Here is a 17,534-nt window from a genome sequence, read left to right on the forward strand (position 1 = left end):
GTAGCAACACGAAAGAGCTCCGTGGACCACAAATCAACTAGAGATGAGAGGTTAGTCCCTGGCTTCGACTGCAGAGGAATACCACCTTACCATAAGCACCTCAAGAGGAGGCTTCTTTCAGCTCTAGGTATGTGAGAGGGACCCTGAGTTTGCGGCCTCAAGTGGAATGGACACTGCGATGCCCTGACGCGAAATAAGGCCGGATATCCCTGCAGTGACTTGAATGCAGGCTCGTCTTGCATCTCCCAAGATGAAAGGATGTCTGAATCCCCTGTGGAGACCACAGAGAAAGACCTAGTTCCCCACCTCATCGCGACCGGAGGCCTCACATCCTTTGAAAATTTCAGAGGTACACGGAGATCAGTGCCTCCTAAGGAGACGATCCCTGACTCCTCCTGAAACTTGAAAGGAGTCCCAGGATTCCTGTGGCACGTGGAAAGGGAAACTTGGTCTCCCGCCTCAGCTGGAAAGGCGTCCCAAATACCCTGCCCAGCCTCGAGGAGAATCCCGAGTTGTCCCTCGCAACTAGGCAGGAGTCCTGCCGTCGCTGAACAAACACGTGTGTGGAAGGGCCATCCCCGTCGTAACTCGAGAATATACCCCAGGTTCCCGCCGCAACTCGAGAAAAACCATGAGACTTCCCCTCGCCGCGAGCTGAGGCCTGATTCCCCTGCACTGCGTGCAGAGCAATTCCGTGTTGCACATCACACATGAAAGGAGCCTTGATTTCCTTGATGGCACTCAAGAGAATCCCCAAGAACACTGTTTCAAGGCTAGAGGGATCCTGAGGTCACTGTAGCAACACGAAAGAGCTCCGTGGACCAAAAATCAACTCGAGATGAGAGGTTAGTCCCTGGCTTCGACTCCAGAGGAATACCACCTTACCACAAGCACCTCAAGAGGAGGCTTCTCTCAGCTCTAGGTATGTGAGAGGGACCCTGAGTTTGCGGCCTCAAGTGGAATGGACACAGCGATGCCCTGACGCGAAATAAGGCCGGATATCCCTGCAGTGACTTGAATGCAGGCTCGTCTTGCATCTCACAAGACGAAAGGATGTCTGAATCCCCTGTGGAGACCACAGAGAAAGACCTAGTTCCCCACCTCATCGCGACCGGAGGCCTCACATCCTTTGAGAACTCCAGAGGTACGCGGAGATCAGTGCCTCCAAAGGAGACGATGCCTGACTCCTCGTGAAACTTGATAGGAGTCCCAGGATTCCTGTGGCACGTGGAAAGGGACCCTTGGTCTCCCGCCTCAGCTGGAGAGGCGTCCCAATTGCCCTGCCAAGCTTCGAGGAGAATCCCGAGTTGTCCCTCGCAACTAGGCAGGAGTCCTGACGTCGCTGAACAAACACGTGGGTGGAAGGGCCATCCCCGTCGTAACTCGAGAATATACCCCAGGTTCCCGCCGCAACTCGAGAAAAACCATGAGACTTCCCCCTCGCCGCGAGATGAGGGCCGATATCCCTGCACTGCGTGCAGAGCAATTCCGTGTTGCACATCACACATGAAAAAAGCCTTGATTTCCTTGATGGCACTCTAGAGAAACCCCAAGAACACTGTTTCAAGGCTAGAGGGATCCTGAGGTCACTGTAGCAACACGAAAGAGCTCCGTGGACCAAAAATCATCTCAAGATGAGAGGTTAGTCCCTGGCTTCGACTCCAGAGGAATACCACCTTACCACAAGCACCTCAAGAGGAGGCTTGTCTCAGCTCTAGGTATGTGAGAGGGACCCTGAGTTTGCGGCCTCAAGTGGAACGGACACTGCGATTCCCTGACGCGAAATAAGGCCGGATATCCCTGCAGTGACTTGAATGCAGGCTTGTCTTGCATCTCCCAAGATGATAGGATGTCTGAATCCCCTGTATATACCACAGAGAAAGACCTAGTTCCCCACCTCATAGCGACAGGAGGCCTCACATCCTTTGAAATCTTCAGAGGTACGCGGAGATCAGAGCCTCCAAAGGAGACGATGCCTGACTCCTCGTGAAACTTGATAGGAGTCCCAGGATTCCTGTGGCACGTGGAAAGGGACACTTGGTCTCCCGCCTCAGCTGGAAAGGCATCCCAATTGCCCTGCCAAGCCTCGAGGAGAATCCCGCGTTGTCCCTCGCAACTAGGCAGGAGTCCTGACATCGCTGAACAAACACGTGGCTGGAAGGGCCATCCCCGTCGTAACTCGAGAATATAATCCAGGTTCCCGCCGCAACTCGAGAAAAACCATGAGACTTCCCCCTCACCGCGAGATGAGGCTCGAATCTCCTGCACTGCATGCAGAGCAATTCCGTGTTGCACATCACACATGAAAGGAGCCTTGATTTTCTTGATGGCACTCTAGAGAAACCCCAAGAACACTGTTTCCAGGCTAGAGGGATCCTGAGGTCACTGTAGCAACACGAAAGAGCTCCGTGGACCAAAAATCAACTCGAGATGAAAGGTTAGTCCCTGGATTCGACTCCAGAGGAATACCACCTTACCACAAGCACCTCAAGAGGAGGCTTCTCTCAGCTCTAGTTATGCGAGAGGGACCTTGAGTTTGTGGCCTCAAGTGGAATGGACACTGCGATGCCCTGACTCGAAATAAGGCCGGATATCCCTGCAGTGACTTGAATGCAGGCGCGTCTTGCATCTCCCAAGACGAAACGATATCTGAATCCCCTGTGGAGACTACAGAGAAAGACCTAGTTCCCCACCTCATCGCGACCAGAGGCCTCACATCCTTTGAAAACTCCAGAGGTACGCAAAGATCAGAGCCTCCAAAGGAGACGATGCCTGACTCCTCGTGAAACTTGATAGGAGTCCCAGGATTCCTGTGGCACGTGGAAAGGGACCCTTGGTCTACTGCCTCAGATGGAGAGGCGTCCCAATTTCCCTGCCAAGCCTCGAGGAGAATCCCGAGTTGTCCCTCACAACTAGGCAGGAGTCCTGACGTGGCTGAACAAACACGTGGGTGGAAGGGCCATCCCCGTCATAACTCGAGAATTTAACCCAGGTTCCCACCGCAACTCGAGAAAAACCATGAGAATTCCCCCTCGCCGCAAAATGAGGCCCGATATCCTGCACTACGTGCAGAGCAATGCCGTGTTGCACATCACACAGGAAAGGAGCCTTGATTTCCTTGATGGAACTCCAGAGAAACCCCAAGAACACTGTTTCAAGGCTAGAGGGATCCTGAGGTCACTGTAGCAAGACGAAAAACCTCCGTGGACCAAAATTCAACTGGAGATGAGAGTTTAGTTTCTGGCTTCGACTCCAGAGGAATACCACCTTACCACAAGCACCTCAAGAGGAGGCTTCTCTCAGATATAATTATGTGAGAGGGACCCTGAGTTAGCGGCCTCAAGTGGAATGGACACCGCGATGACCTGACTCGAAATAAGGCCGGATATCCCTGCAGTGACTTGAATGCAGCCTTGTCTTCCATCTCCCAAGACGAAAGAATATCTGAATCCCCTGTAGAGGCCACAGAGAAAGAACTAGTTCCCCACCTCATCGCGACGGTATGCCTCAAATCCTTTGAAAAATCCAGAGGTATGCAGAAATCAGTGCCTCCAAAGGAGACGATGCCTGACTCCTCGTGAAACTTGATAGGAGTCCCAGGATTCCTGTGGCACGTGGAAAGGGACCCTTGGTCTCCCGCCTTAGCTGGAGAGGCGTCGTAATTGCCCTGCCAGGCCTCGAAGAGAATCCCGAGTTGTCCCTCGCAACTAGGCAGGAGTCCTGAGGTTGCTGAGCAAACACGTGTGTGGAAGGGCCATCCCCGTCGTAACTCGAGAATATAACGCAGGTTCCCACCGCAACTCGAGAAAAACCATGAGACTTCCCCCTCGCCGCGAGATGAGGCCCGATTATCCTGCACTGCGTGCAGAGCAATTAAGTGTTGCACATCACACATGAAAGGAGCCTTGATTTCCTTGATGGCACTCCAGAGAAACCCCAAGAACACTGTTTCAAGGCTAGAGGGATCCTGAGGTCACTGTAGCAACACGAAAAAGCTCCGTGGGCCAGAAATCAACTCGAGATGAGAGGTTAGTCCCTGGTTTCGACTCCAGCGGAATACTACCTTACCACAAGCACCTCAAGAGGAGGCTTCTCTCAGCTCTAGGTATGTGAGAGGGACCCTGAGTTTGCGGCCTCAAGTGGAATGGACACCGCGATGCCCTGACTCGAAATCAGGCCGGATATCACTGCAGTGACTTGAATGCAGGCTCGTCTTGCATCTCCCAAGATGAAAGGATGTCTGAATCCCCTGTGGAGACCACAGAAAAAGACCTAGTTCCCCACCTCATCGCGACCGGAGGCCTCACATCCTTTGAAAACTCCAGAGGTACTCGGAGATCAGTGCCTCCAAAGGAGACGATGCCTGACTCCCCGTGAAACTTGATAGGAGTCCCAGGATTCCTGTGGCACGTTGCAAGGGACCCTTGGTCTCCCGCCTCAGCTGGAGAGGCGTCCCAATTGCCCTGCCAAGACTCGAGGAGAATCCCGAGTTGTCCCTCGCAACTAGGCAGGAGTCCTGACGTCGCTGAACAAAGACGTGGGTGGAAGGGCCATCCCCGTCGTAACTCGAGAATATACCCCAGGTTCCCGCCGCAATTCGAGAAAAACCATGAGACTTCCTCCTCGCCGCGAGATGAGGCCCGATTCCCCTGCACTGTGTGCAGAGCAATTCCGTGTTGCACATCACACATGAAAGGAGCCTTGATTTCCTTCATGGCACCCCAGAGAAACCCCAAGAACACTGTTTCAAGGCTAGAGGGATCCTGAGGTCACTGTAGCAACACGAAAGAGCTCCGTGGGCCAAAAATCAACTCGAGATGAGAGGTTAATCCCTGGTTTCGACTCCAGAGGAATACTACCTTACCACAAGCACCTCAAGAGGAGGCTTCTCTCAGCTCCAGGTATGTGAGAGGGACCCTGAGTTTGCGGCCTCAAGTGGAATGGACACCGCGATGCCCTGACTCGAAATAAGGCCGGATATCCCTGCAGTGACTTGAATGCAGGCTCGTCTTGCATCTCCCAAGACGAAAGGATGTCTGAATCCCCTGTGGAGACCACAGAGAAAGACCTAGTTCCCAACCTCATTGCGACCGGAGGCCTCACATCCTTTGAAAACTCCAGAGGCACGCGGACATCAGTGCCTCCAAAGGAGACGATAACTGACTCCTCGTGAAATGTGATAGGAGTCCCAGGGTTCCTGTGGCACGTGGAAAGGGACCCTTGGTCTCCCGCCTCAGCTGGAGAGGCATCCCAATTCCCTGGCTGGTCTCGAGGAGAATCCCGAGTTGTCCCTCGCAACTAGGCAGGAGTTCTGACGTGGCTGAACACACACGTGTGTGGAAGGGCCATCCCCGTCGTAACTCGAGAATATACCCCAGGTTCCCGCCGCAACTCGACAAAAACCATGAGACTTCCCCCTCGCCACGAGATGAGGCCCACTTCCCCTGCACTGCGTGCAGAGCAATTCCGTGTTGCACATCACACATGAAAGGAGCCTTGATTTCCTTGATGGCACTCCAGAGAAACCCCAAGAACACTGTTTCAAGGCTAGAGGGATCCTGAGGTCACTGTAGCAACACGAAAGAGCTCCGTGGCCCAAATATCAACTCGAGATGAGAGGTTAGTCCCTGGCTTCGACTCCAGAGGTATACCACCTTACCACAAGCACTTCAAGAGGAGGCTTCTCTCAGCTCTAGGTATGTGAGAGGGACCCTGAGTTAGCGGCCTCAAGTGGAATGGACACCGCGATGCCCTGACTCGAAATAAGGCTGGATATCCCTGCAGTGACTTGAATGCAGGCTCGTCTTGCATCTCCCAAGACGAAAGGATGTCTGAATCCCCTGTGGAGACCACAGAGAAAGACCTAGTTCCTCACCTCATCGCGACCGGAGGCCTCACATCCTTTGAAAACTTCAGAGGTACTCGGAGATCAGTGCCTCCAAAGGAGACGATGCCTGACTCCTAGGGAATCTTCTTAGGAGTCCTAGAATTCCTGTGGCACGTGGCAAGGGACCCTTGGTCTCCCGCCTAAGCTGGAGAGGCGTCCCAATTGCCCTGCCAAGTCTCGAGGAGAATCCCGAGTTGTCCCTCGCAACTAGGCAGGAGTCCTGACGTAACTGAACAAACACGTGGGTGGAAGGGCCATCCCCGTTGTAACTCTAGAATATACCCCAGGTTCCCGCCGCAACTCGAGAAAAACCATGAGACTTCCCCCTCGCCGCGAGATGAGGCCCGCTTCCCCTGCACTGCGTGCAGAGCAATTCCATGTTGCACATCATACATGAAAGGAGCCTTGATTTCCTTGATGGCACTCCAGAGAAACCCCAAGAACACTGTTTCAAGGCTAGAGGGATCCTGAGGTCACTGTAGCAACGAGAAAGAGATCCGTGGGCCAAAAATCAAGTCGAGATGAGAGGTTGGTCCCTGGCTTCGACTCCAGAGGAATACCACCTTACCACAAGCACCTCAAGAGGAGGCTTCTCTCAGCTCTAGGTATGTTGGAGGGACCCTGAGTTTGCGGCCTCAAGTGGAATGGACACCGCGATGCCCTGACTCGAAATAAGGCCGGATATCCCTGCAGTGACTTGAATGCAGGCTCGTCTTGCATCTCCCAAGACGAAAGGATGTCTGAATCCCCTGTGGAGTCCACAGAGAAAGACCTAGTTCTCCACCTCATCGCGACCGGAGGCCTCACATCCTTTGAAAACTCCAGAGGTACTCGGAGATCAGTGCCTCCAAAGGAGACGATGCCTGACTCCTCGTGAAACTTGATAGGATTCCCAGGATTCTTGTGGCACGTGGAAAGGGACCCTTGGTCTCACGCCTCAGGTGAAGAGCCGTCCCAATTGCCCTGCCAAGCCTCGAGGAGAATCCCGAGTTGTCCCTCGCAACGAGGCAGGAGTCCTGACGTCGCTGAACAAACACGTGTGAGGAAGGGCCATTCCCGTCGTAACTCGAGAATATACCGCAGGTTCCCGCCGCAACTCGAGAAAAACCATGAGACTTCCCCCTCTCCGCGAGATGAGGCCCGATTCCCCTGCACTGCGTGCAGAGCAATTCCGTGTTGCACATTACACATGAAAGGAGACTTGATTTCCTTGATGGCACTCCAGAGAAACCCCAAGAACACTGTTTCAAGGCTAGAGGGATCCTGAGGTTACTGTAGCAACACGAAAGAGCTCCGTGGTCCAAAAATCAACTCGAGATGAGAGGTTAGTCACTGGCTTCGACTCCAGAGGAATACCACCTTACCACAAGCACCTCAAGAGGAGGCTTCTCTCAGCTCTAGGTATGTGAGAGGGACCCTGAGTTTGCGGCCTCAAGTGGAATGGACACCGCGATGCCCTGACTCGAAATAAGGCTGGATATCCCTGCAGTGACTTGAATGCAGGCTCGTCTTGCATCTCCCAAGACGAAAGGATGTCTGAATCCCCAGTGTAGACCACAGAGAAAGACCTAGTTCCCCACTTCATCGCGACCGGAGGCCTCACATCCTTTGAAAAGTCCAGAGGTACGCGGAGATCAGTGCCTCCAAAGGAGACGATGCCTGACTCCTCCTGAAACTTGATAGGAGTCCCAGGATTCCTGTGGCACGTGGAAAGGCACACTTGGTCTCCCGCCTCAGCTGGAGAGGCGTCCCAATTGCCCAGCCAAGCCTCGAGGAGAATCCCGAGTTGTCCCTCGCAACTAGGCAGGAGTTTTGCCGTCGATGAACAAACACGTGGGTGGAAGGGCCATTCCCGTCGTAACTCGAGAATATACCCCAGCTTCCTGCCGCAACTCGAGAAAAACCATGAGACTTCCCCCTCGCCGCGAGCTGAGGCCCGATTCCCCTGCACTGCGTGCAGAGCAATTGCGTGTTGCACATCACACATGAAAGGAGCCTTGATTTCCTTGATGGCACTCCAGAGAAACCCCAAGAATACTGTTTCAAGGCTAGAGGGATCCTGAGGTCACTGTAGCAACATGAAAGAGCTCCGTGGACCAAATTTCAACTTGAGATGAGAGGTTAGTCCCTGGCTTCGACTCCAGAGGCATACAACCTTACCACAAGCACCTCAAGAGGAGGCTTCTCTCAGCTCTAGGTATGTGAGAGGGACCCTGAGTTTGCGGCCTCAAGTGGAATGGACACCGCGATGCCCTGACTCGAAATAAGGCTGCATATCCCTGCAGTGACTTGAATGCAGGCTTGTCTTGCATTTCCCAAGACGAAAGGATGTCTGAATCCCCTGTATAGATCACAGAGAAAGACCTAGTTCCCCACCTCATCGCGACCAGAGGCCTCATATCCTTTGAAAACTCCAGAGGTACGCGGAGATCAGTGCCTCCAAAGGAGACGATGCCTGACTCCTCGTGAAACTTGATAGGAGTCCCAGGATTCCTGTGGCACGTGGAAAGGGACCCTTGGTCTCCCGCCTCAGCTGGAGAGGCGTCCCAATTGCCCTGCCAAGCCTCGAGGAGAATCCCGAGTTGTCCCTCGCAACTAGGCAGGAGTCCTGACATCGCTGAACAAACACGTAGGTAGAAGGTCCATCCCCGTCGTAACTCGAGAAAACACCCCAGGTTCCCGCTGAACTCGAGAAAAAAGATGAGACTTCCCCCTCGCCGCGAGATGATGCCCGATTGCCCTGCAGTGCGTGCAGAGCAATTCCGTGTTGCACATCACACATGAAAGGAGCCTTGATTTCCTTGGTGGCACTCCAGAGAAACCCCAAGAACACTGTTTCAAGGCTAGAGTGATCCTGAGGTCACTGTAGCAACACGAAAGAGCTCCATGGACCAAAAATCAACTCGAGATGAAAGGTTAGTCCCTGGCTTCGACTCCAGAGGAATACCACCTTACCACAAGCACCTCAAGAGGAGGCTTCTCTCAGCTCTATGTATGTGAGAGGGACACTGAGATTGCGGCCTCAAGTGGAATGGACACCACGATGCCCTGACTAGAAATAAGGCCGGATATCCCTGCAGTGACTTGAATGCAGGCTTGTCTTGCATCTCCCAAGACGAAAGGATGTCTGAATCCCCTGTGTAGACCACAGAGAAAGACCTAGTTAACCACTTCATCGCGACCGGAGGACTCACATCCTTTGAAAACTCTAGAGGTACGCGAGATCAGTGCCTCCAAAGCAGACGATGCCTGACTCCTCGTGAAACTTGATAGGAGTCCCAGGATTCCTGTGGCACGTGGAAAGGGACCCTTGGTCTCCGGCCTCAGCTGGAGAGGCGTCCCAATTGCCCTGCCAAGCCTCGAGGAGAATCCCGAGTTGTCCCTCGCAACTAGGCAGGAGTCCTGACGTCGCTGAACAAAGACGTGGGTGGAAGGGCCATCCCCGTCTTAACTCGAGAATATACCCCAGGTTCCCGCCGCAACTCGAGAAAAACCATGAGACTTCCCCCTCGCCACGAGATGAGGCCCGATTCCCCTGCACTGTGTGCAGAGCAATTCCGTGTTGCACATCACACATGAAAGGAGCCTTCATTTCCTTGATGGCACTCCAGAGAAACCCCAAGAACACTGTTTCAAGGCTAGAGGGATCCTGAGGTCACTGTAGCAACACGAAAGAGCTCCGTGTACCAAGAATCAAGTCGAGATGAGAGGTTAGTCCCTGGCTTCGACTCCAGAGGAATACCACCTTACTACAAGCACCTCAAGAGGAGGCTTCTCACAGCTCTAGGTATGTGAGTGGGACCCTGAGTTTGCGGCCTCAAGTGGAATGGACACCGCAATGCCCTGACTCGAAATAAGGCTGCATATCCCTGCAGTGACTTGAATGCAGGCTTGTCTTGCATTTCCCAAGACGAAAGGATGTCTGAATCCCCTGTGTAGATCACAGAGAAAGACCTAGTTTCCCACCTCATCGCGACCGGAGGCCTCACATTCTTTGAAAACTCCAGAGGTACGCGGAGATCAGTGCCTCCAAAGGAGACGATGCCTGACTCCTCGTGAAACTTGATAGGAGTCCCAGGCTTCCTGTGGCACGTGGAAAGGGACCCTTGGTCTCCCGCCTCAGCTGGAGAGGCCTCCCAATTGCCCTGCCAAGCCTCGAGGAGAATCCCGAGTTGTCCCTCGCAACTAGGCAGGAGTCCTGACGTCGCTGTACAAACACGTGGGTGGAAGGGCCATCCCCGTCGTAACTCGAGAATATACCCCAGGTTCCCGCGGCAACTCGAGAAAAACCATGAGACTTCCCCCTCGCCGCGAGATGATGCCCGATTCCCCTGCACTGCGTGCAGAGCAATTCCGTGTTGCACATCACACATGAAAGGAGCCTTCATTTCCTTGATGGCACTCCAGAGAAACCCCAAGAACACTGTTTCAAGGCTAGAGGGATCCTGAGGTCACTGTAGCAACTCGAAAGAGCTCCGTCGACCAAAAATCAACTTGAGATGAGAGGTTAGTCCCTGGCTTCGACTCCAGAGGAATACCACCTTACCACAAGCACCTCAAGAGGAGGCTTCTCTCAGCTCTAGGTATGTGAGAGGGACCCTGAGTTTGCGGCCTCAAGTGGAATGGACACCGCGATGCCCTGACTCGAAATAAGGCTGGATATCCCTGCAGTGACTTGAATGCAGGCTTGTCTTGCATCCCCCAAGACGAAAGGATGTCTGAATCCCCTGTGTAGATCACAGAGAAAGACCTAGTTCCCCACCTCATCGTGACCGGAGGCCTCACATTCTTTGAAAACTCCAGAGGTACGCGGAGATCAGTGCCTCCAATGGAAACGATGCCTGACTCCTCGTGAAACTTGATAGGAGCCCCAGGATTCCTGTGGAACGTGGAAAGGGACGCTTGGTCTCCCGCCTCAGCTGGAGAGGCGTCCCATTGCCCTGCCAAGCCTCGAGGAGAAACCCGAGTTGTCCCTCGCAACTAGGCAGGAGTCCTGACATCGCTGAACAAACTCGTGTGTGCAAGGGCCATCCCCATCGTAACTCGAGAATATACCCCAGGTTCCCGCCGCAACTCGAGAAAAACCATGAGACTTCCCCCTCGCCGCGAGATGATGCCCGATTCCCCTGCACTGCGTGCAGAGCAATTCCGTGTTGCACATCACACATGAAAGAGCCTTGATTTCCTTGGTGGCACTCCAGAGAAACCCCAAGAACACTGTTTCCAGGCTAGAGGGATCCTGAGGTCACTGTAGCAACACGAAAGAGCTCCGTGGACTAAAAATCAACTCGAGAATAGAGGTTAGTCCCTGGCTTCGACTCCAGAGGAATACCACCTTACCACAAGCACCTCAAGAGGAGGCTTCTCTCAGCTCTAGGTATGTGAGAGGGACCCTGAGTTTGCGGCCTCAAGTGGAATGGACACCGCGATGCCCTGGCTCGAAATAAGGCCGGATATCCCTGCAGTGACTTGAATGCAGGCTCGTCTTGCATCTCCCAAGACGAAAGCATGTCTGAATCCCCTGTGGAGACCACAGAGAAAGACCTAGTTCCCCACCTCATCGCGACCGGAGGCCTCACATCCTTTGAAAACTCCAGAGGTACGCGGAGATCAGTGCCTCCAAAGGAGATGATGCCTGACTCCTCGTGAAACTTGATAGGAGTCCCAGAACTCCTGTGGCACGTGGAAAGGGACACTTGGTCTCCCGCCTCAGCTGGAGAGGCGTCCCAATTGCCCTGCCAAGCTTCGAGGACAATCCCGAGGTGTCCCTCGCAACTAGGCAGGAGTCCTGACGTCGCTGAACAAACACGTGGGTGGAAGGGCCATCCCCGTCGTTACTCGAGAATATACCCCAGGTTCCCGCCGCAACTCGAGAAAAACCATGAGACTTCCCCCTCGCCGCGAGATGAGGCCCGATTCCCCTGCACTGTGTGCAGAGCAATTCCGTGTTGCACATCACACATGAAAGGAGCCTTGATTTCCTTCATGGCACTCCAGAGAAACCCCAAGAACACTGTTTCAAGGCTAGAGGGATCCTGAGGTCACTGTAGCAACACGAAAGAGCCCCATGGACCAAAAATCAACTCGAGATGAGAGGTTAGTCCCTGGCTTCGACTCCAGAGGAATACCACCTTACCACAAGCACCTCAAGAGGAGGCTTCTCTCAGCTCTAGGTATGTAAGAGGGACCCTGAGTTTGCGGCCTCAAGTGGAATGGACACCGCGATGCCCTGACTCGTAATAAGGCCGGATATCCCTGCAGTGACTTGAATGCAGGCTCGTCTTGCATCTCCCAAGACGAAAGGATGTCTGAATTCCCCGTGGAGACCACAGAGAAAGACATAGTTCCCCACCTCATCGCGACCGGATTCCTTATATCCTTTGAAAACTTCAGAGGTACAAGGAGATCAGTGCCTCCAAAGGGGATGATGCCTGACTCCTCGTGAAACTTGATAGGAGTCCCAGGATTCCTGTGGCACGTGGAAAGGGACCCTTGGTCTCCTGCCTCAGCTGGAGAGGCGTCCCAATTGCCCTGCCAAGCCTCGAGGAGAATCCCGAGTTGTCCCTAGCAACTAGGCAGGAGTCCTGCCATTGCTGAAGAAACATGTGTGTGGAAGGGCCATCCCCGTCGTAACTCGAGAATATACCCCAGGTTCCCGCCGCAACTCGAGAAAAACCATGAGACTTCCCCCTCGCCGCGAGATGAGGCCCGATTCCCCTGCACTGCGTGCAGAGCAATTCCGTGTTGCACATCACACATGAAAGGAGCCTTGATTTCCTTGACGGCACTCCAGAGAAACCCCAAGAACACTGTTTCAAGGCTAGAGGGATCCTGAGGTCACTGTAGCAACACGAAAGAGCTCCGTGGCCCAAAAATCAACTCGAGATGAGAGGTTAGTCCCTGGCTTCGACTCCAGAGGAATACCACCTTACCACAAGCACCTCAAGAGGACGCTTCTCTCAGCTCTAGGTATGTGAGAGGGACCCTGAGTTTGCGGCCTCAAGTGGAATGGACACCGCGATGCCCTGGCTCGAAATAAGGACGGATATCCCTGCAGTGACTTGAATGCAGGCTTGTCTTTCATCTCCCATGACGAAAGGATGTCTGAATCCCCTGTGTAGATCACAGAGAAAGACCTAGTTCCCCACCTCATCGCGACCGGAGGCCTCACATTCTTTGAAAACTCCAGAGGTACGTGGAGATCAGTGCCTCCAAAGGAGACGATGCCTAACTCCTCGTGAAACTTGATAGGAGTCCCAGGATTCCTGTGGCACGTGGAAAGGGACCCTTGGTCTCCCGCCTCAGCTGGAGAGGCGTCCCATTGCCCTGCAAAGCCTCGAGGAGAATCCCGAATTGTCCCTCGCAACTAGGCAGGAGTCCTGCCGTCGCTGAACAAACTCGTGTGTTCAAGGGCCATCCCCATCGTAACTCGAGAATATACCCCAGGTTCCCGCCGCAACTCGAGAAAAACCATGAGACTTCCCCCTCGCCGCGAGATGAGGCCCGATTCCCCTGCAGTGCGTGCAGAGCAATTCCGTGTTGCACATCACACATGAAAGGAGCCTTGATTTCCTTGATGGCACTCCAGAGAAACCCCAAGAACACTGTTTCAAGGCTCGAGGGATCCTGAGGTCACTGTAGCAACACGAAAGAGCTCCGTGGACAAAAAACCAACTCGAGATGAAAGGTTAGTCATTGGCTTCGACTCCAGAGGAATACCACCTTACCACAAGCACCTCAAGAGGAGGCTTCTCTCAGCTCTAGGTATGTGAGAGGGACCCTGAGTTTGCGGCCTCAAGTGGAATGGACACCGCGATGCCCTGGCTCGAAATAAGGCCGGATATCCCTGCAGTGACTTGAATGCAGGCTCGTCTTGCATCTCCCAAGACGAAAGGATGTCTGAATCCCCTGTGGAGACCACAGAGAAAGACCTAGTTCCCCACCTCATCGCGACCGGAGGCCTCACATCCTTTGAAAACTCCAGAGGTACGCGGAGATCAGTGCCTCCAAAGGAGATGATGCCTGACTCCTCGTGAAACTTGATAGGAGTCCCAGAACTCCTGTGGCACGTGGAAAGGGACACTTGGTCTCCCGCCTCAGCTGAAGAGGCGTCCCAATTGCCCTGCCAAGCTTCGAGGAGAATCCCGAGGTGTCCCTCGCAACTAGGCAGGAGTCCTGATGTCGCTGAACAAACACGTGGGTGGAAGGGCCATCCCCGTCGTTACTCGAGAATATACCCCAGGTTCCCGCCGCAACTCGAGAAAAACCATGAGACTTCCCCCTCGCCGCGAGATGAGGCCCGATTCCCCTGCACTGTGTGCAGAGCAATTCCGTGTTGCACATCACACATGAAAGGAGCCTTGATTTCCTTGATGGCACTCCAGAGAAACCCCAAGAACACTGTCTCAAGGCTAGAGGGATCCTGAGGTCACTGTAGCAACACGAAAGAGCTCCGTGGACCAAAAATCAACTCGAGATGAAAGGTTAGTCCCTGGCTTCGACTCCAGAGGAATACCACCTTACCACAAGCACCTCAAGAGGAGGCTTCTCTCAGCTCTAGGTATGTGAGAGGGACCCTGAGTTTGCGGCCTCAAGTGGAATGGACACCGCGATGCCCTGACTCGTAATAAGGCCGGATATCCCTGCAGTGACTTGAATGCAGGCTCGTCTTGCATCTCCCAAGACGAAAGGATGTCTGAATTCCCCGTGGAGACCACAGAGAAAGACATAGTTCCCCACCTCATCGCGACCGGATTCCTTATATCCTTTGAAAACTCCAGAGGTACGCGGAGATCAGTGCCTCCAAAGGAGATGATGCCTGACTCCTCGTGAAACTTGATAGGAGTCCCAGGATTCCTGTGGCACGTGGAAAGGGACCCTTGGTCTCCCGCCTCAGCTGGAGAGGCGTCCCAATTGCCCTGCCAAGCCTCGAGGAGAATCCCGAGTTGTCCCTAGCAACTAGGCAGGAGTCCTGCCATTGCTGAAGAAACATGTGTGTGGAAGGGCCATCCCCGTCGTAACTCGAGAATATACCCCAGGTTCCCGCCGCAACTCGAGAAAAACCATGAGACTTCCCCCTCGCCGCGAGATGAGGCCCGATTCCCCTGCACTGCGTGCAGAGCAATTCTGTGTTGCACATCACACATGAAAGGAGCCTTGATTTCCTTGACGGCACTCCAGAGAAACCCCAAGAACACTGTTTCAAGGCTAGAGGGATCCTGAGGTCACTGTAGCAACACGAAAGAGCTCCGTGGCCCAAAAATCAACTCGAGATGAGAGGTTAGTCCCTGGCTTCGACTCCAGAGGAATACCACCTTACCACAAGCACCTCAAGAGGACGCTTCTCTCAGCTCTAGGTATGTGAGAGGGACCCTGAGTTTGCGGCCTCAAGTGGAATGGACACCGCGATGCCCTGGCTCGAAATAAGGCCGGATATCCCTGCAGTGACTTGAATGCAGGCTCGTCTTGCATCTCCCAAGACGAAAGGATGTCTGAATCCTCTGTGGAGACCACAGAGAAAGACCTAGTTCCCCACCTCATCGCGACCGGAGGCCTCACATCCTTTGAAAACTCCAGAGGTACGCGGAGATCAGTGCCTCCAAAGGACACGATGCCTGACTCCTCATGAAACTTGATAGGAGTCCCAGGATTCCTGGGGCACTTGGAAAGGGACTCTTGGTCTCCCGCCTCAGCTGGAGAGGCGTCCCAATTGCCCTGCCAAGCCTCGAGGAGAATCCCGAGTTGTCCCTCGCAACTAGGCAGGAGTCCTGACGTCGCTGAACAAACATGTGGGTGGAAGGGACATCCTTGTCGTAACTCGAGAATATACCCCAGGTTCCCGCCGCAACTCGAGAAAAACCATGAGACTTCCCCCTCGCCGCGAGATGAGGCCCGATTCCCCTGCACTGCATGCAGAGCAATTCCGTGTTGCACATCACACATGAAAGGAGCCTTGATTTCCTTGATGGCATTCCAGAGAAACCCCAAGAACACTGTTTCAAGGCTAGAGGGATCCTGAGGTCACTGTAGCAAACCGAAAGAGCTCCGTGGACCAAAAATCAACTTGAGATGAGAGGTTAGTCCCTGGCTTCTACTCCAGAGGAATACCACCTTACCACAAGCACCTCAAGAGGAGGCTTCTCTCAGCTCTAGGTATGTGAGAGGGACCCTGAGTTTGCGGCCACAAGTGGAATGGACACCGCGATGCCCTGGCTCTAAATAAGGCTGGATATCCCTGCAGTGACTTGAATGCAGGCTCGTCTTGCATCTCCCAAGACGAAAGGATGTCTGAATCCCCTGTGGAGACCACAGAGAAAGACCTAGTTCCCCACCTCATCGCGACCAGAGGCCTCACATCCTTTAAAAACTACAGAGGTACGCGGAGATCAGTGCCTCCAAAGGAGACGATGCCTGACTCCTCGTCAAACTTGATAGGAGTCCCAGGATTCCTGTGGCACGTGGAAAGGGACGCTTGGTCTCCCGCCTCAGATGGAGAGGCGTCCCAATTGCCCTGCCAAGCCTCGAGGAGAAGCCCGAGTTGTCCCTCGCAACTAGGCAGGAGTCCTGACGTAGCTGAACAAACACGTGGGTGGAAGGTCCATCCCCGTCATAACTCGAGAACATACCCCATGTTCCCGCCGCAACTCGAGAAAAACCATGAGACTTCCCCCTCGCCGCGAGATGAGGCTCGATTCTCCTGCACTGCATGCAGAGCAATTCCGTGTTGCACATCAAACATGAAAGGAGCCTTGATTTTCTTGATGGCACTCCACAGAAACCCCAAGAACACTGTTTCCAGGCTAGAGGGATCCTGAGGTCTCTGTAGCCACACGAAAGTGCTCCGTGGACCAAAAATCAACTGGAGATGAGTGGGTAGTCCTTAGCTTCGACTCCAGAGGAATACCACCTTACCACAAGCACCTCAAGAGGAGGCTTCTCTCAGCTCTAGGTATGTGAGAGGGACCTTGAGTTTGCGGCCACAAGGGGAATGGACACCGCGATGCCCTGACTCGAAATAAGGCCGGATATCCCTGCAGTGACGTGAATGCAGGCTCGTCTTGCATCTCCCAAGACGAAAGGATGTCTGAATCCCCTGTTGAGGCCACAGAGAAAGAGCTTGTTCCCCACCTCATCGCGACCGGAGGCCTCACATCCTTTGAAAACTCCAGAGGTACGCGGAGATCAGTGCTTCCAAGGAGACGATGCCTGACTCCTCGTCCAACTTGATAGGAGTCCCAGGATTCCTGTGGCACGTGGAAAGGGACACTTGGTCTCCCGCCTCAGCTGGAGAGGCGTCCCAATTGCCCTGCCAAGCCTCGAGGAGAATCCCGAGTTGTCCCTCGCAACTAGGCAGGAGTCCTGACGTCGCTGAACAAACACGTGGGTGGAAGGGCCATCCCAGTCGTAACTCGAGAATATACCCCAGGTTCCCGCCGCAACTCGAGAAAAACCATGAGACTTCCACCTCGCCGCGAGATGAGGCCCGATATCCCTGCACTGCGTGCAGCGCAATTCCGTGTTGCACATCACATATGAAAGGAGCCTTGATTTCATTGATGGCACTCCAGAGAAACCCCAAGAACACTGTTTCAAGGCTAGAGGGATCCTGAGGTCACTGTAGCAACACGAAAGAGCTCTGTGGACCAAA

This window comes from Cervus elaphus, chromosome 19, assembly GCF_910594005.1.
Source record: "Cervus elaphus chromosome 19, mCerEla1.1, whole genome shotgun sequence".
NCBI lineage: Eukaryota > Metazoa > Chordata > Mammalia > Artiodactyla > Cervidae > Cervus > Cervus elaphus.